At 42.9% G+C, this 25,234-nt stretch overlaps 1 protein-coding gene across 4 annotated transcripts in view; it reads right to left on the reverse strand.

The window, feature by feature from the left end:
• lrfn1 (leucine rich repeat and fibronectin type III domain containing 1) overlaps positions 1-25,234 on the reverse strand; it is a 183,411-nt gene that overhangs the window by 26,883 nt on the left and 131,294 nt on the right. For 3 of the 4 annotated variants that reach the window (XM_058079190.1, XM_058079188.1, XM_058079189.1), the window contains one exon: positions 1,714-1,824. The gene's annotated coding sequence lies outside the window, so the exon portion shown is untranslated. Of the gene's footprint in view, positions 1-1,713; positions 1,825-24,797; positions 24,810-25,234 lie in introns of those variants that run through there. The other variant, XM_058079191.1, reaches the window with a different exon arrangement.

Genomic DNA, 25,234 nt, shown 5'->3' on the forward strand with positions numbered 1-25,234 from the left:
GTACTTGGCAGCACAGGTCTTCACGGCTTTGCTTTTACTTTGAAGGCTCCCAGGGGAGCTTGAAAAAAAAAATAGTGAAAAACATCTCCTTCACACCTGCTGAGCTACTTCCGTTATATTTCAAAGCAAAGTAAAGTGACTTTTCTCGAGTTCTGACAGTGAGAGAGTACACTGAGTCTGGGCTGAGCAGAAAGCGCTACAAAATATACGCAAAGAAATCTGTTTTAGTGGGAGTAAGGGACACTCCTGCCAAATAGTGAGATCCCTAAGGGGGGCTTGCGGCGCCACACTTCCAGATGAATAATCAAGTCAGGTCACGGCAAACAGCTGCTATTTGGAAGAGCGTTCTTCAGTAAAGGTTTTGCAGGATAGCTTGTAGCTAGGCTACGTTGGGAAAATGAAACTTTGTATTTTGGAAAGATATGCCAAGAAGAAAAACGGCATCATCTTTGTGATATAGGCGATTACGTGATTGTTTTTACTTTATTCCCAAAATATAACATTTTCCGCAACCTAATTTACCAAAAAGTAAAAGTAGATTAGCCCTGCTATTGGCTGGCCACCCGTCCAGGGTGTGCCCCCCCCTCACCCAGACTGCTGGGATAGGCTCCAGCATACCCCCACCCTAGTGGATAATTGGTTTATATGTAGGTTTGTTTATTGTTCATAATATCATGGCTTATTAATACTCTATTTTTTTACTTTTTCCTCAAAATTTTCGAGTTTTTGTCAATAAATTACAACTCATACCTTTCTGTTACTAAATGACCATGTGGTAAAATGTTTTCTCTTCCACTTTATCATGCACATATTATTATATTATAATTATATATTATTTTGGTGCTTTACGTACTGAATTTGAACCAAATCCATTTCTTCTATAAATCCCATTGTGTCTTTGGGAACGGCAAAAGTAACTTTAAATGTTCTTTGTCCATTTCATTTCTTATTGATATGCATTTAGAATAGTTTTATTCATGTAATATTAAAATTATAGGACTGTTAACATTTCGAGTAATGATTTAGTTTGCCATTTTCTTTAGCTAGCTGGTCGGATGCTCTCAAGGACAGATTAAATAAAATACATTAAGAACACAGTTGGACTCATGCAGGGTGTTGATTCATTAGCAAGATGACAACATATTGGATGCTAACTGAGGCAAATTACTGAAAAACACGCTAACTGACGCTAGCCAAGGTTCCACTGTACTTATTATTATTATTTTCTTTTTTACTGATTTCAGCTTCTGGTGCCATCTGATGTATAGTTTGATGTGATTTATATGCTGTTTTTCTCTTCATGACACATTTTTTAAAAACTTCTAGCAACTTATAGTCCGGAAAATACTGCAATACATCTCAAACTTTAGTACATATGAAGATAACCAAATTGCTGTAACGTTGTAAGAAAACGAAACAGATATTTCCTTTTGCTTCGGTGTCTGTTTGTTCAGTGTACAAAGTTGAAATTTGTTATACTGTACTTTCTTCAATTTTCCAGAACGGAGGACAAATGCGGTTAGGGTGACGAAGCAGCGTGAATGAAGCAACCATTCTGACCCAGTTCTGCTCCCACCTGCAGTTCCTTCCCTGTAACAAATTGCCGTCTCTGATCTGCATATCCTGCGACTGGAATGTGCTGATGCATCGGCTGCTAACACCGCACTTCTGCCCTCGCTGAAGGTGAGACAGCGCCTGCTGGAGTCAACTCACCACAAATATCAAGCTGTGGTCTCCATTGCGGGTCTCAGATCTCCGTCTCCTTCAGGTGGATGCCGACTACTCCCCAGGAAGTGCTGGTGGCGTGCCGCGAAAAAGCACAACCTAGAGGACAGGAGATGAGATGGTTAGTGTCTTCTTCCTTCTTCAATAGCACCAGGCTAAAAGACGACGTAGTGTCAAAGCGCGAGGACTGCTGTCAGTGCTGCCTTCTTTCAGCGCCTCTGAAAGGTCAAGCACTTCCTGCGAGCAAATTCTCAGACTTTGAAGGAGTGATTCATGCCTTTGTCTCAGCAAACCCGGGCTCTTGTTCCAGTCCGATGCAGGTATTAGTTCACCACAGCACGTTATACCTGTTTCCAGTTGATGGATGCTTTTAGGTGCTTTACCACTCTCTGTATTATTACAGTATCGCTATCATCTCTCCTTCACGACCAATCAGATGCTCCGACCAGCTATGAGGTCCACGTTACAGGACATCACCAATCGGAGCTTTCGATACTTTTTGCGTGTGCCAGAAGCCATAAATGGAATATAACGCCAGGTAAGTAGATGGTCAAAATATGAACTAAATCATTCAAATATGAAATTTATTTCTATATGTACCATGAATTGAATGTAATGAAATCATTCTATGGAAAGCTTTTCTTAATCACTTATTTAATGACCAATTTATATATTTAATGATGTGGGCGTGGCTGAAACGACAGTTCCATCATTGATTGCTTCAGGGTTGAAAGTTTTTTTCAGGACTAAGTCAACTAAACTAATAAACTAAAAATGAAGTTGTTTGTTTGTTTATGTCTTAAACTTATGTCTTTTCTCTTATGATGTCTGTTATAAATAGACATAGACTTTCTTTATTGTCATTGCACAATAACACAGCAGTGAAATTGCCAATGAAATGTTGTTGCCTGGCTCCCGTGTAATAATAAATAATAAATAATAATGTGGAGAATAAATAGATGACATCAAATATGAACAACAATGTACAGCGTAAACGGTAATGTGTACAAATAATTTAAATAATTTAGAATAAATAACAATAATTTAAAGTAAAGGGCAGGTAGAGGCTTATTTGGCATTAAGTGCTATAATATGAGTGTAAAGGTGACTATAGGGGTGCTAGGAGCTCTAGCAATGTTAAAAACATTACTTAGAGTATTTAAGATGATCATGAGCAGGTTTGCTATGCTCTAACCACAAAAATACTACATTTCTAAATAAGAAATCCAACTTACTGTACATAAAGCAGTGAGGAAATAAATTTAACTTTAATTAACGGACAATTTGAAAAATTTGTTATATATTACTTTTTGACACAAAAATATTTCCCTTTCCTTTTGAATCAGAAGGAGCTACGTAAGTCCTTTCGACGTTGGTCAGTGTACGTCCTCTGGTGCTTATAAAGGAGCCTGGCTAAAGGTGCTTTGGCGAAGAACCCTCAACAGGTGGGTTTGCTTTAACATTCATTATGTCGTCCTTGACGACGTTGGGGGAGAGGTGGCCGACATTCTTCAACAGTCACACAGCCGTAATCTCATTGACTGAGCCCCCTCCTTCTTCCACTGGCAGCTTTTGGCCGCCATATGAACGATGATCTGATTACCAAATAACGGGAAGGACTCGTAAGCACAGGAGGGAACAGAAAAAGAGCATTGGGGGATACCATGACTATGAATGTGTGTACTGTCATTAATATTTCACTGCATTATCATAGCTAAAGGAGAACAAAACGAAGGAGGAGGGGGTGGGATGAAAAATGCATCATATTGTGACAGCTTTGGAACAGATCCATGCAAAACCAAAGAAGGGCGGCCAGACAACGCGGCTTTAACAAAAGGCTACGAATGTAGCGCCACTATCGGATGAAAGCGTGCGGTCTGTAATCCTCCTGAAAATCTCCCACCCAGCTGGAAACTGGGGAGTGCCAAAGTCAACGACCTTTACTTTCTCACTCGTTCTGAAATCGGGCTACAAGCTCAAACGGCGTGTCACAGCTCGGCATGCAGTACGGCTGCACAGCATCCGACAGCGATTACCAAACCCTCGCGTTTGTCTGCAGAGCTTTCATGCATGAAAAGCAAAATGGAGGATTCCACCCTCCCTACTGTACATCCGTTTGTATTCGGGGGGTGGAGGGGGATTGTCACCTGCTGCTTTCAGAAAGCCGATGAAGAATTCATGATGCACGGTTTTGCTTTTTTTTTTTTTTATACGTCATTGCCATCCTCTGCACTTCACCTCGGGCAGTCGGAGCTGGCATGTCAGGAAGGAAGGGGGACAGGAAGTAATAGCGGAGGCGTCACAAATGTCATGCTTATTTCATAGTCTGACATGATGCCTCTATACCTATGTGTGTGTGTGTGTGTGTGTGTCAAGTCCACAGGACCACGTAGCCACCAGATACAGCCACTAAGAGTTAGGAATGGTTTTGAGCAAGAGGTCCTTCACCATTCCACAATGGATGGATGGATGGATCCACAATACGGGGATCCGACCCGGTGTGATCATTTCAGCAAGTGGATTGTCCGTGGTCCAATCCACTTGTTCCAATCCACAAGGAAACGTTGTGTCAAATTTGCAATAGTTACCTCTGCCAAGGAGGTTATGCTTTGCCAGCGTTTATCTGTTTGTTTGGGTCAAAATAACTTGGAAATATCGGAATGGATTTGGATTACATTTTCAGGGATTGTCGGAAATGGGATATAGAAAAACTGATGACCGGCTCACCGTCTGGATCCAGGAAGGATTCATTAACATTGCGAAATCGGACCGTTTTCAACTTTTGGGCATAAACTTCACAAAAAATGGTCAGAACACTTGGCTTATTTTGTGAAACGATGACATCACAGTTCCATAGCTGCTTAACTGGAGTTGGCAAGGCTACAGGATTGTCTTCATGCTACAAACATTTAAAAACGTCTTCAGCAACCTTACTACCAGCAGGAGGTGCTGTAGGTGATCACTATACATCTGGCACCAAAATTCTCCATCCCTTCAGACATCTTCTTCGGCTTATTCGTGCATGAACGCGTCCCCAGGGAGGCGCCCGCGAATCATCCTGACCAAAAGCCCCCTCATCTGGCCCCATTGGGTCACGACCCAAAGCTCATGATCGTAGGAAAGCGTAGGAACATATATCCACCAGTAAATTCAGAGTTTCGCCTTTCACCTCAGCTCCCAAATACCACTTGTCGTCATGACAAAATACAATCTGTGATCATTTTAAAATATTGTTTTGGATACGGCCGAAAGGCATACTTTATCTGAGACGCATGCACACATGACATCAAATGTTTAAAATGACACAAGTCAACATTTCGCTAGTTTTCATGCTTTATAGGGCAAGTAGCCATATATGGTTAAGTTAAAAAACAGGTTTCCCCATGTGTCAGCAAGGCAACAGAGTCATGTGACTTTCTCATGCCAATCAGCCAAGATCAGACAACGTCACAGGAAGTGACATCGTGGGCTGTGATCAATCAGGAGTGAGCCAGAGAGTATCAAACTTCCTTCTTCATTCGGAAGTTGGAAATTGCAATTTTCTGATGCTTGGGGCCCAAACATAAAAACTAACCATGATAAGTTGATCACAGTCATTCTAACTACAGTACCTCTGTTGATGTCACCTTGTGCAGTTTGACCTGTCCCTTTTCCATACCCTAAATGGGCAAGGAACCGTATATGGTAACTTCTTTGATCTTGATTTGCACCCAAAACCTGAAACTTTTTTAAAAAGTAAAAAGAGAAAAAATGTCTTCTTATAGCCCCCAATAACACTGAAGGATTGAATTTTTAAATTTCCAAGTATTTCAGTGAGTGCCCTATAAAGAGATAAGTATGGACTCCATGCCAGACAGTGTGATGTAATTACACCTTGAAGAGAATGCTGCATATTGCATAATGGAAAGAATGTTTATTCTTCATTCCATAGTTACTGGATTAGCCTGGCACCCGCTCGACTACTCAATAAAGCAAACCTCTAATTAGCCAATTAGTCATGTGGCAGAAACTCAATGTCTTTAGGTACTTGGACATTAAGGGCGTCACGGCTCTCCAGATTCACAATTAGATTGGACTCTTGCGGTTTTTATAAGGCCATTTTATTGGCCCGCTGAGACGAGGAACATTGCTTTGATTTGGTACAGGTACAAGACGACGGAAAAGAACGAAGATGACGCCAAAGACTTTGCGTTTGGCTTGATTGCAAAACAATTTCAAACTTCTGTTTGGTCAACACAAGTCACGCTTGAGTGAACGTATCACTGCTCAGGACCCTACCCACCCCAGGAAGCGTCCACAGACAGGAAGTCCGGTCACCACTGCTTAGACTGATGGCGCCATTATGTAAAACAGACATTTTCATTTCTTGTATACACAAATTTGAGTCTCCGCAGTGCCTACCCAACCATCAAGTGTGAAATTACACAGCCAGATATGTTTTCATGCCTATATGAATTTCTCCACCCATAACGTGTAAGCTCCCTACGCTAACATCCACCATTCTTTCAGGGCAAGCCACTACACAGAACCCCGATCGCCTTAAAGCCAAACAGCTACGGTCTTGTTGGGCACTCTGACTGTCAAAGTACGGCACACTGCCCAGCCACAGGGCATTCCTGTTGGGGTTCAGACCGCCGAGGAGCTCTGTCTGCTGCTCCATTATGTCTAATCCCCATATTTCCCTCCAGTGTACAAAATAAAAGTGCTGTTTTTTTGTGAGGTGAAGCTTTTTTGCAGCATGGAATCTAATCCAAACGTGCTGAACCCTCCTTCTCTCTGCACAGCGCCATCCCTCACTCATTGGTCCCCCATTATAGGGCCTTGCACCATGCTTAGGACCACCGGGTGAGGAGAGGGGGCGGAGTGAGCTGGTCTGAACGGGCCCGTTAAGACCGTTTTTAGTTGTGCTGTAATTAATGATAGTAATAATAATAATAATAATATAATAGATTGAATTAATAAGCACCTTTCTGTAAACCCAAGGACACTGCACATAACACAGGTGAAGCATAAAAGGATGAAAAGAACCTCAACAAGTCAGACGGACGATGCCATTTTGAAGAGATAAGTTTTGAGTCTGGAAATGAAGATGGGAGTGAGTCAACATTTCGGATGTCTGATGGTAATGAGTTCCAGAGTCTTGGAGCCTGAAAGCGCCTGAAAGCGCCTGAAAGCTCTGCCCCCCGTGGTGCTGAGGCGGGCAGAGGGCACGGTGAGGTGAATGGAGGAGGAGGCTCTGAGGAAGCCAGCTGGAGTGGCGATGTGGAGGAGGCCAGTCAGGTACGGAGGCCTGAGGTTGTGTACGGTCTTGAAGGTGTGTAAATAGGAGTTTGTCATCTATTCACCGCTGGACCGAGAGCCCTTGATCCTCGGGGTCCTTAGGGTCGCAGCATATTTTAGTTTTAATTTGTGGAAATATTGTATAGTATGTGCTTGGCTCAGATGGTGGAGTGGTCGGCTCCGAACTTGGAGGTTGCTGGTTCCATCCTCTGCCCTCATATCCTTGGGCAAGGTGCTGAAACCCTGGCTGCTCTTGATGCTGCGTCATCGGTAGGGAAATGCGCTAACAGCATCAAAGCACTTGAATGTAGAAGAGCGCCATATTAGTCAAATTCAATTTGTCATTTACTCCATTTGTTGGAGCATAAAAGCCCTTTTCCACTAACACAGTACTCGCCATGGACTAACCAATACCGGTCACGCAGTGGTCCAACAGATTTGCAGTATTTGGTCCACAGTCTCCATTCTGCTACAATGATCTGTTTTCTTGCTGTGTCTCCTCACAGAGGCCCGCAGACGTATGAATAACAGGATGTAAACACGGTGGTGGGACCATCCAAAAATAGGCCCCAAATACAACTACGCCACCATTGTTTAAGACCGCGTGGTGTAGCAGTGTAGACGGGACACTACACTGACGTCTGCCGCAGCGAGTGACTTGCAGAAGTCAGGTGAGTCGACATTTAGAACATACAGCTAAAATAACCCCCCCATTCCAGTCGCTTGTGTGATAGCCAGTGGCGACTGAAGCAGGAGTAGAAACAGAAGCTGTGACCATCCCAACAGGGAACGGGGGCTTGAGTGGCTCCATACATATTTCAAGTGGCCCTTAGGTTACAAAGTCCATGCATCCGTTCAATTATCAGTCTATCCATCTACCCATCCGTTCATATTCCATCCCCTATATGAACTCTTGGCTGTCACAGAAACTGAGATTGCACAAGGTAACTCAGACGTTCTTCAACTCCAGAGACCAAAAACAACCTTCAGCTTCAATCAATTATAGATTTGAGTGAAAGCATGCCGACTGGAGCACGTCACCTTTCTTTGCGCTTCATTTGAGCAGATATCGACCTTTGTAATGCCGATTCCTGAGATACCACTCCAGTGAACTCCAAGGGAAATGTAATGCTGTGTCGATGTAGGAAATCAACTAACATTAGCAGCTTTTACCTTATTTCTCTCCAGGCTTCTATTTGCAGGAATGGCCGCCTTACTACCAGGATTACAAATAGTCAGTCCTAAAGCAGACGCAGTTGTAATACGCTTTTCAAGGTCATTCTCAAAGTCACCATGACTCAGCAGTGGACAGACAGAGACGCTTGCTCAGGAAACAGCATGCGTAAGGTCAAACTCTATCTCAGCACATACCTGAAACTAAATGCCATGGCAGGCTATTCTTCTTTCTAGTGGGCGCTACTGTGGCCTGCAATCCTTCTTAGCTGGATCTTACTGTACTGTATGTAGCCACAACAATACCGTATGTATTCATGGGATTCGCTGGCCTCAAACACCTTGTAGCATCCCAAATGTCCCACAACTGAATGGGTGACTTGTCTGGGAGTATGTTGCCAACTGCAAGAACTGGGATGTTTTAGCTTCCAGGAATTGTGTACAAATCTTTGACCAAGCAGCTGATGCTTGATAAATGGTTCAACAATGGGCCTCGGGATCCCGTCATCGTGCCTCTGTGCATTCAAAATGCCATCAGCACCGCACGCTTGTGTTGCAAATGGAGTGGCCCATGGCGAGGGCGGGGTTGTCTCGAGTGTTGTTAAATATGATTTTACCCAAAAATCTGCAGGAATATTCCATGATTAAAGTGAAAATATTAAGATGAATAGGTCGAATAATTTGACGACCCCATGATGCAGAATGCAGGAACAAGTGCAGGTAAAAGCCTTTTATAAGAATCGCGGAGAAGCAAACGGCAACCGAATGGAACCGAATGGCAACCAAATGGCAACTGAATGGCAACCAAATGGCAACCTAGTCATTATGAGAAACGAACAAAGCTGCAATTTTTGAAATGAAGTCAAAATATTATGGGATTAAACTCATAATGCTGAGGATAAGAAAAGTGAAATAATAGGAAAATGTGAATAAAAACTACTCAAAACAACTACATCAACTACTTCAAAAAAGTGCTCTTATTTCACGAGAATGAAATGAAGAGAATGTTGTCTTTTTAGTATCATAAAGATAAAATATTGATTTAAAATCACATTAGAAACAAACAAAAAAACAAGTAAAATTTTGGTCAAAAGTTAAAACATGGACATTTATTATTATTAATGTATTATTATTATTATTAAAGAAGAAAGCTGAAACGTTTGGAAAATAAAGAGCCAATGATAACCCAATAACCTATTAGCATATCTACACATGTTCATTTTTCACTACGTGTCCCTCAGTGGAAAATGTTTGGAGACCCCTGGGGGTCAGGGGATGGGCAAGCGTATCGTCCCCCCGTAGACCAATCGTGTTGGGCAAACGTATCGTAACCCCAGTAGACCGACCGTGTTGGGCAAGCGTATCGTACCCCCGTAGACCGACCGTGTTAAGGATGTGCCTTAAATCAAATCCACTGGCATCAGACTCCAAGGAACAGTCATAGCAGGACTTTGGTTTCAACGAAAGCTGCTGATGGGATCACCGTGATCGAGCGATCACCTTTATTTTCGATTTCTACAACCTATGTCACTCGAGGTCAGGAAAAAGATTAATAGTATGAGCGAGCATGTCTTTGCTAATCAATACTCATGAATTGCTGCGGTATTGGTATTGCTGTGGGGCAAGGTCATCAGGGGCGGGCCTAGACCTGAAGGTACAGGTCTCTATAGCAGGTAAGCCTGCAGCTACATTTAAGGCATGCTGGGCTTCTTTGGGCTGTTGGAGGTGAAAGTTTCAAGACCTTTCATCCAATCATGTCAGTACGACTCTGTTCTCCGTGTGCTGGGCTACTTTGCTTACACTGCTTGCAATGGGATTGAAATTCTTGTCGCATTGACGTGCTGCAAACTATTTTGTATATCGCACGTGTTTTCATGAGCAAAGAAGGCAAGGAATAATTGTTTTCTTTTTATTGCTGCAGGGCTGGACCTGCAGTAATGAAATGTAATTACCTATTAAGCAACAACATTGTTCATAAAAGTGAGTGTAAAGGTGGTTGACAAGCCAAATGAGATTAGGTTGATAGAAACTGACCACTCAACGAAAGCTATTGTTTACAATTATTGTCTGGAGTGGTGCTCTGTACAGTAGTAGACACTGCATATTTCATCCAGCATACTTAGCAATATTGAGTAATGTTTACATAGATCTCTGCAATATTTGTACCAATGCAATATTGCAGATTTAAAATACTCTGAAAATTGCAATTTTTCCCCAAAGAAAACAGAGAACATCTGGATAGCACCAAGATGGGTCTGTATAGCACCAAGATAGGTTTGGATAGCACTGAGATAGGTCTGGATAGCACCGAGATAGGTCTGGATAGCACCGAAATAGGTCTGGATAGCACCGAAATAAGTCTGGATAGCACCGAGATAAGTCTGGATAGCACCAAGATAAGTCTGGATAGCACCAAGATAAGTCTGGATAGCACCAAGATAAGTCTGGATAGCACCAAGATAAGTCTGGATAGCACCAAGATAGGTCTGGATAGCACCAAGATAGGTCTGGATAGCACCATGATAGGTCTGGATAGCACCATGATAGGTCTGGATAGTACCGAGATAGGTCTGCATAGCACCGAGATAAGTCTGGATAGCACCAAGATAGGTCTGGATAGCTCCAAGATAGGTCTGGATAGCTCCAAGATAGGTCTGGGTTGCACCAAGATAGGTCTGGATTGCACCAAGATAGGTCTGGATTGCACCAAGATAGGTCTGGATTGCACCAAGATAGGTCTGGATAGCTCCAAGATAGGTCTGGGTTGCACCAAGATAGGTCTGAGAACTGGTGAAATGAGCAGAGTGGAGGTCCAGCTTTAGCTGTCCATAAGACCGCCGGAGTTCCGGGCCGAGTAGAGATGTTTGAAGCACACATTAGATTTATCATTAGCCAAAGTGCCCCAAAACCTCGGAGAAGGTCAGAGCTTTCTCAACATCAAACAGGATCATATGATATTAATCCAAATGGCACGGGATAAATCATGGCAGCAAATAGCAGCAAATAGCAGCCAGCCAGCGTGTATAAATAATAAAGTCACCTTCCTCGGAGGACGTTCAACTTTAACTACAACAAAACCTTTTCCCAGTTAATATCTACTTTGTTCATGAGCTTTGATGTAGGTTAATTGTTATTTTGCACGGCCATTTTTAAACTGCGTCCTTTTGTAGCATTTCCAAATGGACCCGTACAGTCCTCATTAGCCCACTTTTTTTCCTCATGCAAAGTAAAGAGCTGTAACTACATCTACGGCTCTAATAGGACTTCTCATCCTTGTTGGCTTAAAGTTAAGCACTAGATTACAAATGCAGACAGATCCATTCATCTCCATGGCGACTCGGCAAACTCCATCTGCTGATGGAAAACATGAGAAATGGTTGAAAGGGAAGAGACAGGGAAGAACATGGTGGGAAGGCTTTAACTGCACAAATACTGTCCGCTCTAGATTGATGATTTGCAGCCCGTGTGGCTGATGAAACAGTGTCTCATTTCATTACAAGAAAATGAATGAATCACACAGGAGGATTAGGCCTTCGCCTAATTCCAGAGGAGTAGATTTGCAGTGTGGCTTTGCTAATTACGTGCGTAATCCTTCCACAGGTGGATCTATAAATCTTATGAATATATTGTGTGCAGGATTTGGCACCATCGCCGCCCTGCATGGTGCAATTCCTTGGAATGGAAAGCACGAGTTGATGCAGCATTTCATCCAACGCTACGAGGCAGCGGAACAGCGGAATGCTGTTATATAAATAAAAGCATATTTACTCCACAAAATATCATAGTGGACCGTTCATCTCTGGTGGAAAAAGTTTGGACACCCCTAGTGTAAAAATAAAGCCATGACCATCCAACAACAACAACAAAAAAAACAAAGTATGCATGATGAACAAGCTAAGTCTAAAAACGTCCCATCGTTGTGTGAAAAGACGGATCTGATCCACGATATGGAGTTGCCCCGACTTTCCACACGGTGCCCCACTGAGCTGTAACCTGGGAATGCAAATGAGCGTCATGCAAACTGAGTCATTTCATGCTTGGCTGGGCTGATGCATAAGCATAAGTTCTGCAGTCTGCCCGGAAAGTCAAGTACAGTACATCCCTGCAGAAGGATCAAGGCTACCTTCAACCAGAACTCCAGATGATTCAACACAAAAAGAAACAATTTGAGCTCCTCCTGGAAAGATTGTGTCAATAATATTCACAGAGAAAATGAAACCATGCTGATGAGGGGCAGCTATAAGCCTATCCTGCAACATGGGACGTTTCCTGACCACCTCCCCAGGCTTCAGCTGGGCTTGCCCACCAGGGTTGCCTACGAACCCCTAAACCCCAGGCCTGGGTCCGGCGAGGGGCGTTCCCTCCTCTGGTGCTTGTTCATAGGGTCTTCTGAATCACTCTTGGTCTGGTCCGTCACCTAGAACCTATATCCCCGGACTCCTATAGGATCAGTGGTTATCCTGGACACCTCCCTAGTGAGGGGTTCTGGGCATGCCCATCCGGGAGAAGGTGTTTGGGTAGATCCAGGACACGCTAAAGGGATTGTCTCGCCGTTGTCCTGGGATCGCCATGGCGTCCCACGGTGGAACCGGAAGAGGTGGCTGGAAACCGGGAAGTCTGGACTTCCCTACTGAGACTGCTGCCCCCACAACGCGGACCCGACAAGCAGCAGAAAATGGATGGACAGATGGAGGTTTGCGTAATTGTACACACTTGATACTGAGTGATTCGATGAATGATTGAATGATGAACGATTGAATGACAGGTTTCCCAAATTCCTCCATCTTGGTCTGGCCATTTCTAACGGGAGGAGGTAATACCAACTGTGACCTCCCCATCCAATCGGGCCTTATGCTTCTGCACAGCCAAGAGCTGTCATCGCGTCACATTGAAAAGCAAACTCCTTTCACTTCCTGTCCTGCAAATAGTCGGTCATTTGTGCTTCCTTCTGGCAACGATGTCCGACTTTAAAAGCATGCCTGTCAGGATAAGGACAGCAAGAAGGGGGAGCGAGGTTTAATAAGACCGTTTCTGAGGAGCCGAAGGAGGAATATAAAGACTTTATCTGATTTTCACAGCTGCCTCTTTATTTTTTCAGTGATTTTTGAATCAATGTAATTTTATTTGCCTTATTGGCTTTTCTTTTAGTTCAATCAGATAGCGAGTAGGGAATTAGCTGTTGGTAGCGTTTGTTCCTCAGCACTTTACTTCCCTTTCACGATGGAGGTCTGTCTCGTGATGTTTGTGTCGGGGCTCACAAAACTAAACAACAAGAATCCTCACTTTTAATAAACCAAAATTCATCAAAATCCCTAAAACTGACTTCAGATTTTAATCAGGGGTGTAAATCCAGCAGAAAATGTTTTTTTTTGGGGGGGGGGGGCACTATTACACCCGTAAACGTAATAACTCCCCACAAACGTAATACAAATCTGCAGCTTTGAATGTAATAATCCCACAAATGTAATAAATTTTCCACAAACTTAATAAAATGTGCCTACTGCAAATGTACTACATAATACTGAATTTCTCAGTGAGCTACATTTTGACAACCGGTGTCAGGGACGCTTGGTGATAAAACTACATCATCAAGAAGACCTGAACTGTATCGTACCCTGACTGGGTACCCACCTATCGATTGGAATCACATGTAGCATTAGGCACTTTTCCCATCATTTGTATCGCATATTGCCGTATTTGTCTTTTTTCCTGTTTGTGTGTGTGTCCATTATACATTGATGGCGGTTGATGATGAGATGCGGTGACCAATACCAAATGTCGGAGGAAAAGCCAATATGGGGCATCTCTATATAATCTCATTTAGCCACCCTAATCAGCAAAACGGCAGTAAACTCACCCCTTCATTTGACTTCTACTTCTTCATTTTTGGAGATCTCGAGTACCAGTACTGATTGAAGTACAGTGCAGTACATTGATGGACAACAATGTGTCCATAGTATCTTCCAGGTAGCGATACCATTGATGGAGAAAAATACCCATTTTGCATATAATTCACTGCGAACATGGACACTCGTACAAATGAAGTACTGCATAAGATATGCAATACACAAACACCGTCTTTAATCATATGCGCATATTAAATGTATTTCATCTCATAGAACTCCTGTTAATGACCAACAAAAACTTCCAGTTTAATATTCACATTTCACAATGAATGCGCTGTGTGAAATGACGAGAGAATGCCCACCACGGCCTTGCCGTCATATGCAAGGTGTGATCCCATGTCCACACGTGTACGTATCACTTCATGTATTATTGGTGGACCTTGGTAAATAACGCTCCAGCACGCTCCTCTCAGTCTTCCAGCTCTTGTAAGAAAGGCTTATTTTGTTATTTTGCAGGCTTCTCAGTGACTCCTCCTGGTGCATCTGACAGTTGTAAACATACCAAGACTGCTGGCACGGCTCCCTTTGCCATCTATAATGGATATGAAGTCGTGTGGAGTGGAGCAAGTCACCTCTAGTGGGATACTGGGACTCCATGAAAAGTTAACATCGCCTTCTACAAATCTATCCTTTTCCAGCCAGAAATTACACTGACAAAATGTCACTTGATGCAATATGCAAACGTGTCGTTGGAGATCTGCGTGCCATACTGCGGCTTCTGTGGCAAGGTTTAACTTGGGATTTCGACATTTCCGTGCTGTGTTTTCCTTGTGCTGACCTTCTTGATGTTTTTGTGCGTGATTGCTCTGTTTGAATCCATGTAGATGTCAGCGGGAGCAGCTGACACTACGCTCTGACCACAATGACCGGGTCATCATGCTTGGAAGCCTGGAAAACGGGTGCGTGTCACAGCTACTGGCCTTCAGACGATTTAGCCTTAAACGTGTTGAAAGACGGAGAATTCTTGCTGCTGGAGGCTGTGAGTCACGTTCCCATCTTTGTCTGCTCATGAAGAAACATTTTTAGAGGAATGGGTCTGTTGATACAGACTGAAGAGTCAGCAAATGAAACCCAAATTGTCACACGTTGACCATCTTGTCCTGTATTGATAAAATTATAAAACGGGATGTGCAAGCAGTCAGGATCTCCAAACTAAAATGGCCAATCAGAGGGCTGAAGAGAGTCATTTCAGGAAAAGGAACATTTGTGGGAATATAGCAATAAATAATATTTATAAACTTAACTAATTCAATACCGAAGACTCTCTGCTTCTCTATTTGTTTATGTTATTGTATTTATTTGTGTGACGTCAATATTCCTCGTATCGGGCCGGCATCCAATTAACTATTACTTCCTTTCCCTCGCTCATGTGCATCTGTTTTCATAGTATAAGTATTTTTACTTCACTTGGGTTTACTACATTATACACAAGCTTAGCATCTTTATTCTTGTATGATCACTTGCACAATCTATAAAAGTATTATAATAAAGACAGTCAAAGTTTTCTCTTTGAATTCCCTTTCAAAGATTCCAATGGGATAGTTTGTTTTGACTGTGTGCTGACGGGAGCCCAAAGTTGAAAACATTTAAGCCCCCACGTCCCTGTATGACACACTCAAATGTCATCAACGCACGTCAGTGGACAGAAAAAAAAATGCCAGCTAGCGCCTGGCAGTGACGATGACAACGTCACCTGCACTAACGCTCTTCACCTCATTAATTGAATTTAACGGGTGTACCACTTGAGGCTTAAACACTCCAGTTTGCTATTTGTAGCTGATGAAAGGTCAGCTTGCTTCAATTTGCTTGCCAGAAGGAGAAGATGCCGGGAAAGAAACACAGCTTAATCAGATTGAAGTGGAGTTCAGTTCTGCTCTCCAAGCAGCCGGGCCTCACATTTGAATAACACGTAAGCAACCATAGCTAACCATTCGAAGCCAAGACGCTATGATCACGCTATAATGAAAAGCTTATTTAGAGTCCGCCGGTGGAACAGATAGCCCTAGACTCGGGCGACTCATTCATTTACCTGTGCTGAACTTGGATGACAGGGAAGTCATTGAAAAAGACGATTAGGGAGCAAATATGGGCATCGTTGTGTACAGATCTTAATTCTAATTTGAGTAAGGGAACAGCGGGCCAGCCAAAGAATAGGCCGGTTACCCTGACATTTGTCTCTTCTTGGGGGGACCGAGCCTTCTCCATCCCTGGAGCGAGGGAGCGATGATCGAGCCACAATACGGCAGGGTTCCATCGTAACGATGATCATCTGGTATTGTGTAACAGAAGTATTTCATGCATTTGGTTTGGCAATTAGTGTATGGTATTGTTTGTATTTATTTCCCAAAGTACTGTATGTGTATCGGTGTTGTCGGTACCCAAGCCAGTGTTGTGTTTGAGTTCGGTGTTTCTCGTTACTGTTCTACCTTTTACTTCCTGCTCTTTAGATCACCTTGCATACCCTTGCTATGCTATGGAGGGCAAACATTCAATTTGGCACCGTGAAGATAACACCAAGATGTGTAAATGATCTATTATAAAGGCAGAATATATAAGCTAGATATCATCAAAAACAGCTGAAGGTGATGGAGCCTGCCTACACACTCCAGAAGAAAGACATTCTGTAGATTTACTGTTTTGCCTCCATGTTGAGTTAGATGTTTCAGTTGTTTACTGCTTTTATGTACATACTTCTTGTGTTCTGTGTACTGTGGGAGTGAATTAGGAGTACATTTGGATGCTATTTAGTTTACTCACACACAACTGGACCTCGGATACAGTTGTCAGGAACGCAACTGCCGTGTAGACCTCGGACCTTCTGCACGTCCTAATTGTCCAGGGAGAAATGCAGCCGCATTGAAATGGGTCATCTATGTCAAAGTGGAACAGCCGCCACTCAAGGGGGCACTCGGTGTACGAGGCCACTGTCCGCCCTCCACACTCATACTGGGAAACTAGCGACATGACCTGAACCCTCACTCGGAAGCCGTTTAGATAGCTAGCGATATGTCAGGTTATTCCTGACTAAACCTTCATGGATATGACACGATGGAAGAAACCTCACAGACACATTATTATAAATAAAACATAGCTGGTGAATTCACACTTGGGCACACACACACACACACACACACAAATGTCGACAGAAGTTCTCAATTTGGATTCAGGGCGAAGAATTGAGGCTGTCAGATGGTATCAAAGTGAGAAAGTCATCAGAGGCTTCATTGATCCATTTATTTAGCCAATGTCTTTGTTAAAAGTGAGTGGACTTCACCTCACTTTGTATCTCCCGTGATGGCCGCATGCACTCACAGCCATTCCACCAAAGTACAAATAAAACTGCTGAAGTCTGTCTGCCATTCGCTTAGATGTACTTGGTTATAGTACACGAGTTATACATTATGTTTATGGCTGGGCGGGGCATTCAGGTTTGTTTCATTAGAGACATAATACTCTCCAGACTCTTTGGGCATTGCTCTCATGCCAAGAAAATCCATCAATCCACTTCACCTCGTTGTTTACATCAAATAGAACCGCACTTCACCTTGTTATTTGCATCAAATACAACCATAGTTCACCTTGTTATTTACATCAAATAGAACCACACTTCACCTCGTTATTTACATGAAATACAACCATACTTCACCTTGTTATTTACTACATCAAATAGAACCACACTTCACCTCGTTATTTACATGAAATACAACCATACTTCACCTTGTTATTTACTACATCAAATAGAACCACACTACACCTCGTTATTTACAGCAAATAGAACCATACTATGTTATTGACATCAAATAGAACCACACTTCACCTCGTTATTTACATCAAATAGAACCATACTATACCTTGTTATTTACAGCAAATAGAACCAGGGCTCTACGTTAAAAACAAAAATGACTTGCCCATGGGGAATCCTTAAGGTGAGAACTACTTGCCCGAACTTGCCCCATGTAAAATGAAAAGACTGCCATAATGATATCATATATCAATATATGCTGATAATTCATCAGATAATAGTACTGATGCATTGTATTTGGAGGAATGTCTGAAAATTTGTGGAGATGTATGTTAACATGGCAAGCCATGCTACCTTACACATGGTAGTCGTAGTAAGCAGTGATATTTATTTAAGTTGTACACCTCAATGAAACATTTGACACATTTGTGTACTAGTAAAGTGTTTTTAGAAAGAAATGCTCAGAAAAAATGCTCAATGGTCAAACAATAATTTGTGAAGCAAAGGTGAGAAAAATACACAGAGAAATGAAACCGCTAGGTTTTGTAGCTTGTGCAAAATCAGCACTTGGTATTGGATCTAATGGGTGGTGTTTCATTGTGACCACTTCAAATTGTCACAGCAATGTGATTCACTCACCTTTGCCATCATTTGATTTGCTGCCGCTAATAAAATACTTGTTTAGGAGGCACTGTTTCATCACTTTTTGGTGTTTTCCTTCAGAAGTTGTTGAAGAATTAGACGATGTTGGCAGGGACGCCATGATAGATGTTTTCCTAGTAAAACGATCGCTGATTGGTTGATCGCGAACAAGAACGGGTGTGGGTAAAACGCGGATTGTGGATTACGGACCGCGGTCTAAATAAACGATTCTGATTGGTCCATTTCAAGATTTGCAAGGATTGGTTTGCAAATTACCACCGGAATTACGCAGTCCGAGTTTTACCAACACCCAACAAGAACCGCTTTAAAAAAAACTCTTGGCAGTACGGCATGCTAAAGTGCACTTGCCCGAAGGGAATATTAATGATTGGATTTACTTGCCCGAATTTTGTTTTAACTTGCCCCGGGCCATCGGTACAACGTTATTGTCGAGCCCTGAGAACCACACTACGTTATTTACACCAAATAGAACCACACTTCACCTGGTTATTTACATCAAATAGAACCATACTTCACCTCGTTATTTACATCAAGTAGAACCATACTATGTTATTTACATCAAATAGAACCATACTTCACCTCGTTATTTACTCCATCAAATAGAACCACACTACACCTCGTTATTCACAGCAAATAGAACCACACTACGTTATTTACATCAAATAGAACCACACTTCACCTGGTTATTTACATCAAATAGAACCATACCTCGTTATTTACATCAAGTAGAACCATACTACGTTATTCACATCAAATCCCCGGCATCCCTTCCCCCTTCACACTCATTTTGTTATCCTGCATGTTTACGATTAGAAGCTGTGCAGCGCCGTACAGGGAAGGAATAAAGGAAGTACAAATGCTACTCAGAGGTCACATGGGTCTACAGTGGCTGCTGTTTTACAGCCCATCCGTGCTGTAATATGGAACTATACGGCAGAGGAATACGTCCCAGTCAGATGCAAGTGAGCCGCTTTAAATGGTCCCGTCATTGGGGAGCGCCTGAATAATTTATAGCACCTCGTGTTGTGCCGCAAAATGAAGGGGGGGGCTTATTTCAAATGTGAACATGCTGTCTGTCACACATTTCATCTCATATTGTAACGGTGCTCCATTTCAGCATCATCTATCAAATGTTGACACTTTGTTATTCTGAGGTCTGCTGAACAAAGAGCGAGGAAGACGCAAGGTCTGGATGACAATTCTCCATTAAAATACCCCAAAAAGGCACTACTGTGAGAACGCTTCCTTCATGGAACTACAACAGCGAGGTGCGTGCTTCTGTCACTCCTAGCTAGCAACGTGCCTTCTCCATCAGTTCCAGGGCTATTGTGTATCCAATGCATGCCAATGGTTTAACACACATGAATAGAAATGGAAAAGCAAGAATGTCGCTAGTGTGCTGCATTCAAGGCACTGCAGTTGTATGCCACTAATTGCTAATGCTAGCCCAGTGCACATTAGCTGGTCCGGCAGCCAATTAAGGTCATGGTTGTCACTCACGTACATGTGTGGCATGTACACACACACACACACACACACACAAGCAGAGATGTAATGAACAATCAATATTCGTGCTGTTGCTATGCTAGGCCAGGGGTCAGCAACCTTTACTATCCAAAGAGCCATTTTGCCCCTCACCCACTGAAGAAAAAGAGTCCGAAGCCCCCAGAAGTAATTTTATCAGTTCAACAGACAGAATAGAAGAAACAGAAGTGCAGGGTAACAAGCAGTTCCAAGTAGTTTTGTGATAGGATGCTAGCTAAACAGAAAAGGGGAATGAACCAGTGATGTCACCAGTGACAACTCTGCCAGGATACATTATCAAAAGTAGACTATTTTTTATTCTTTTCAAAATATTTGCACATTGCAAGGGGTGCCACATGCGGCTCTGGAGTTGCGGGGTTGCCGACCCCTTTGCTGTCTCTTTTTTATTTCCAAATGTTTCACCCTCCTCAAACTATTGACACATTGCTCAAATGTTTGCACCAAGCACTGTAAACACAGACACCGCCATGTTTATTGACCCGCTCTTACCCCGATGACGTCACCTCCAGAAATGAGGCCGAACTGCTGGAGCTAGTTGGTCACGGCTGGCAGCATAAACTACATAAACAGCATAAACTCGTTTTAGCCGATTTACCATTCATTCATTCATTTTCTGCCACTTTTCCTCACGAGGGTCACGGGGGGTGCTGGAGCCTATCCCAGCTGTCTTCGGGCGAGAGGCAGAGTACACCCTGGACTGGTCGCCAGCCAATCACAGGGCACATATAAACAAACAACCATTCACACTCACATTCATACCTATGGACAATTTGGAGTGGCCGATTAACCTCGAGTGTGACTCGGGTATCACATGCATGTTTATGCTCCGCTGAATGAAAGCATTGTCAGCCGAACGTTTTAAAAAATGACTACCCTTACAACGATGTCATTTGTCCACTTCCCTGTGCCCCTGAAAATAAAATGTTACATCTTGATGCTTTTTAAGCGGCTATGGTGGCATTTAGAGGCAAGATGAAAAAGACCCCCGCCGCTGTACGAACACTGGAGCTAACATTAGCGGCTCACTCATTTCCTGTCACCTCGCCACCAAGTGTTTGTTGCTTGGAGATGTTCAAGGCTGTGGTTGCCACGGTAACCCTCTTATATGGCTGCTACTGTACAGCATGTCCCATATTGCTCATGTGCCCATTATAAGGGTTGCTTAGTAAGAGTATCCTTCAGTCAACCCAATTCATTCTGTTGGTTATGTATTTATGATTTTATTCATAGTTGGCTGTACATGGAATGGGATGTGGCTGAGGCTTCCATCTAGTTGAACACCAAATGAGTCAAAGAGGAGCGCTGACAGGACCCCCATAAAGTGTAACAAGAAGAGCTGCTGTTTGCAACACGGACAGAAATCACCAAAACCACAAAGTCCACCGCACTCGCTAACCTCTTCAAGGCCTTTATGAAGGAAGTGAGTAGTACTCGGGGGCCTTTACTGACCCAAACCGCAAGGACGACCGGGTGTTAAATGGGGGGCAGGTGATAATTGCTCAACTACTTCTGCCTTTTTGTCACAAAAAAAAACCTTAAACCATATTAGGAAAGCAGGAAGTGAACAAATGTAACAGTTACTGATTGTAAAAGTACCAGATGGAGGGGTAGGATTTAATAAGCTTTGCTTCTTCCTACTCCTTTTGGACATGTGGAAGTGGGAACTGATTATGGGATGCGCTCAATTGTAATCTGATGCATGTTCAAATGAAATAAAACCATTACCATTACCATTACAATATCTGGGTTTTTGTTCCCAATCTGTTCCACTAGGTTTAACTAAAACCAAAGCAATTTGTGCCACAGGAATCATGTAAATCGGGTGAATCCGTTCCAGATACAAAAAAATACACAACAATCCAAAATCATAATAAATGACCAAGGAAATTAATAAATCAACACTTAGTTGACTTTTCATCACATCCTTTTTACTGACTGAACACAGAAAGAGCTGAGTAGCGGGGCCAGAATTTTAGGGGGGTTCAGAGCAAGACACATCTTTACAAAAATATATCCGGAGTCAGCTGGGATAGGCTCCAGCATACCCGCGACCCTAGTGAGGATAAGGGGCATAGAAGATGGGTGGATGTTTTAACAGGCTCAGGTTGATCTTGTTTAAAATGCTTGAAATGATTTTGCTGCTAAATGAATGCTGACAGAGTTTGTAGTACAGACTAGGAACATATTTGGAAGGCTTGACGCTCAATTCCGGCACGGCAACACTATAGGTCGCTATGGGTCTCTCCACAACGGCAAAGTGATGTCCTCGTGATCCACCAATCACAGTCACGGTGAGCGAGGTGCCGTGCATTGGATTCAATTTCATATTGGCGAAGGTATAACTTAGTTATCATTTCATCGATATTACTGAAGTATTGAAATTACTATTCTGTTCAACTTGAAGGTCACAAAATTCCATAAGAATAAAACAATGAAATCCCTGATATGTTTTCGGAAAGTAACCCCATTTAAGCATCTGCACCATTTCAACATCGGACAAAATGTAAAGATAGTAATCCCACTGGATCTCATTATGCTGTGTGTCAGTGAACGCAGCATCTGGGTTACATCCACAACTGGGTTACAAAACTAATACATGCAGATAAAATACAGTATATTGGCACATCACCAACTACATGTGATATGCCTTTTATGTTATTTTTAAATCGAGAGCTGTACTTCACAGCAGGCGAACACGGATTGAAGTGGATTAGGACCCACTTGAAGCTCGTTTCTCAGATCAGACAGCCATTTTGCCGCCAAGCGAGGTGCTAAGTCTTCCTGCTGCGGCGTCGTTTGCTCACCTCTTCATCATAATCTGTTGGTCATCAAAGATGTGTATCCAACCCCCCCTCAGCCCCAACCGGACTGCAAACTCTGACAGAGTAGCCACTCTTTAATGATGACATAGGAGAATTAGCCCGAGGATGCTGTCAGATTGGGGGATTTGCTGTGGGTGCAAAGCTGGGGGTTGACACCTGCTGAGTGAATAAATGAAATACAGCATCAAATATTTATTGTAGGGATGGAGTGCAGCGCTCAAAATCTTTCAAGGGTGATAGATGGTCAGCTTTTGAAATGGATGTCTTGGTTGAAATACTCCAACCAAACATGAAATACTTACAAGAAAAGCAACATCATCTTTAGATCTTTAGCCAGACCAAATATCAAAATAAAGCTTACACATTCATTCATTGCTTCTGAGACCACCTGGGTAATTAAAATGTGTTTGACATGTGATGCCGCTGGCCAATCACGTTTCTTTCTACGTAGGCCCCGGAAGTTGGAAAATGAAAGATGTGCACATTAAACACATTCATTCATTCATTCATTTTCTACCGCTTTTCCTCACGAGGGTCGCGGGGGTGCTGGAGCCTATCCCAGCTGTCTTTGGGGGCGAGAGGCGGGGTACACCCTGGACTGGTCGCCAGCCAATCACAGGGCACATATAGACAAACAACCATTCACACTCACATTCATACCTATGGACAATTTGGAGTCGCCAATTAACCTAGCATGTTTTTGGAATGTGGGAGGAAACCGGAGTACCCGGAGAAAACACGGGGAGAACATGCAAACTCCACACAGAGATGGCCGAGGGTGCAATTGAACCCTGGTCTCCTAGCTGTGAGGTCTGCGCACTAACCACTAGACCGCCGTGCCGCCCATGTTAAACACATTTTTAAGTAAAACATGTATAGGTACTCGCCACGAATGAATGGTAATGTAAGATAAACAATCCAACAGATGGAGTCCCGGTCCAGGCCTTGAGTACAACCGTATGTTGCCGACTGGGTCATCCTGGATAGTTGTCAGAAAGACATTCCTCCACAATTCCATAATTAACACTGCCTGCATGGCGTAGTTCCGGGAATGATTTACAATATATTAACTAGTGTTTACCACGCTACCAATTTTCAGGCAGAATTTGAAGAAAGTAGACTGAATAGGAAAGTAGTCGCTGCGGAAACACACGCTGGCAACTATCTTGCACCACACGGTAGATGGACGGTCGGTCGGACGGACGGACAGATCAATAGAGAGATACCATAGATAACCGATTTGACGTTGCCCATCTGCTACAGTAAAACATTAGCACACACCGTGCATTATAGTTCTTATCATAACTTGAAATCAATTTTGGAATTGCACACAGAGGCACAGAACTCCATACCACAGTGTGTATTACGTAACAACGCCAGCCAAACAAACAATTAGCATGTATCATAATCTAACCAAGATGGGAATTTCCAGCATGTATATGACACATCTGACTTGATGTCATGGAATTAGTATGATGATTTTATGATGATATGATGATGATTACTATGATGGGCAGTGATGAATGCAATCTCCAATTCTCCAATTCCACCCATGTACATGATTTGGGTGTCCTGGGGTTCAGGCAGCGTTACTGGGTAGGTTAGCATACTCGCACCCAATGACTCCATTTGGGGGGATCTGATTCAACAATCATTTTTTCAGTTGAATCATCTGAAAATGTCATGTGATGAAGACTGTACCATTGTGAGTACAGGGGTTGCCCACAGCTGCTGCTGAGTATGTCTGGTTTTGTTAGAAATAGCCTATTTTTATATAAATTCAGCATTACTGGTGTTAACAATGAATTATGAATTATTACAATGTATTGAAAATGTCAACAGAGTGAAGCCCAGCGTCTCTTCTCGATGTGTTTAACATCTTCCACTCGACTATTGGAGCTATTCCATATTGGACTTTGCAGTGCCAAGGCTTTTACGCACCTCATCTTCAACCTGTCCCTGAGATCTCCAGAGGACCAGGGTCTGCACACCATCCAGCTAGCCGGTGAGAGAGAAAACATGACAAACATGACAAGATAAAGAAATGAAGACCAGCGAACACAGGACATATTCTCCATGTGCTGCCTGTTGGTTTTAGAATCGATGTTAAGATTTGATTGTTTGCTTTTGGGCTTTGAAAGGGCTGGCCCCACACTGCATCTCGAACCTCGTCCAAATTTACGCTCCAGCTCCTCACACATTGAGGTTGGAAGGCCAGCTCCAACTAGCGGGGTCTAAGACCAGGGGAAACCAGGACTTTCTGTACTCTGCCCCAAGCTGTGGAACCCATCCCAACCCCCCCCCAATGTCTCCTGTGTCATTTGTTGTTTTCTTTTTAGTTATTTGATTGTGTTTTTTCATTCATTCATTCATTTTCT

Source organism: Doryrhamphus excisus, chromosome 8 (genome assembly GCF_030265055.1).
Source record: "Doryrhamphus excisus isolate RoL2022-K1 chromosome 8, RoL_Dexc_1.0, whole genome shotgun sequence".
NCBI lineage: Eukaryota > Metazoa > Chordata > Actinopteri > Syngnathiformes > Syngnathidae > Doryrhamphus > Doryrhamphus excisus.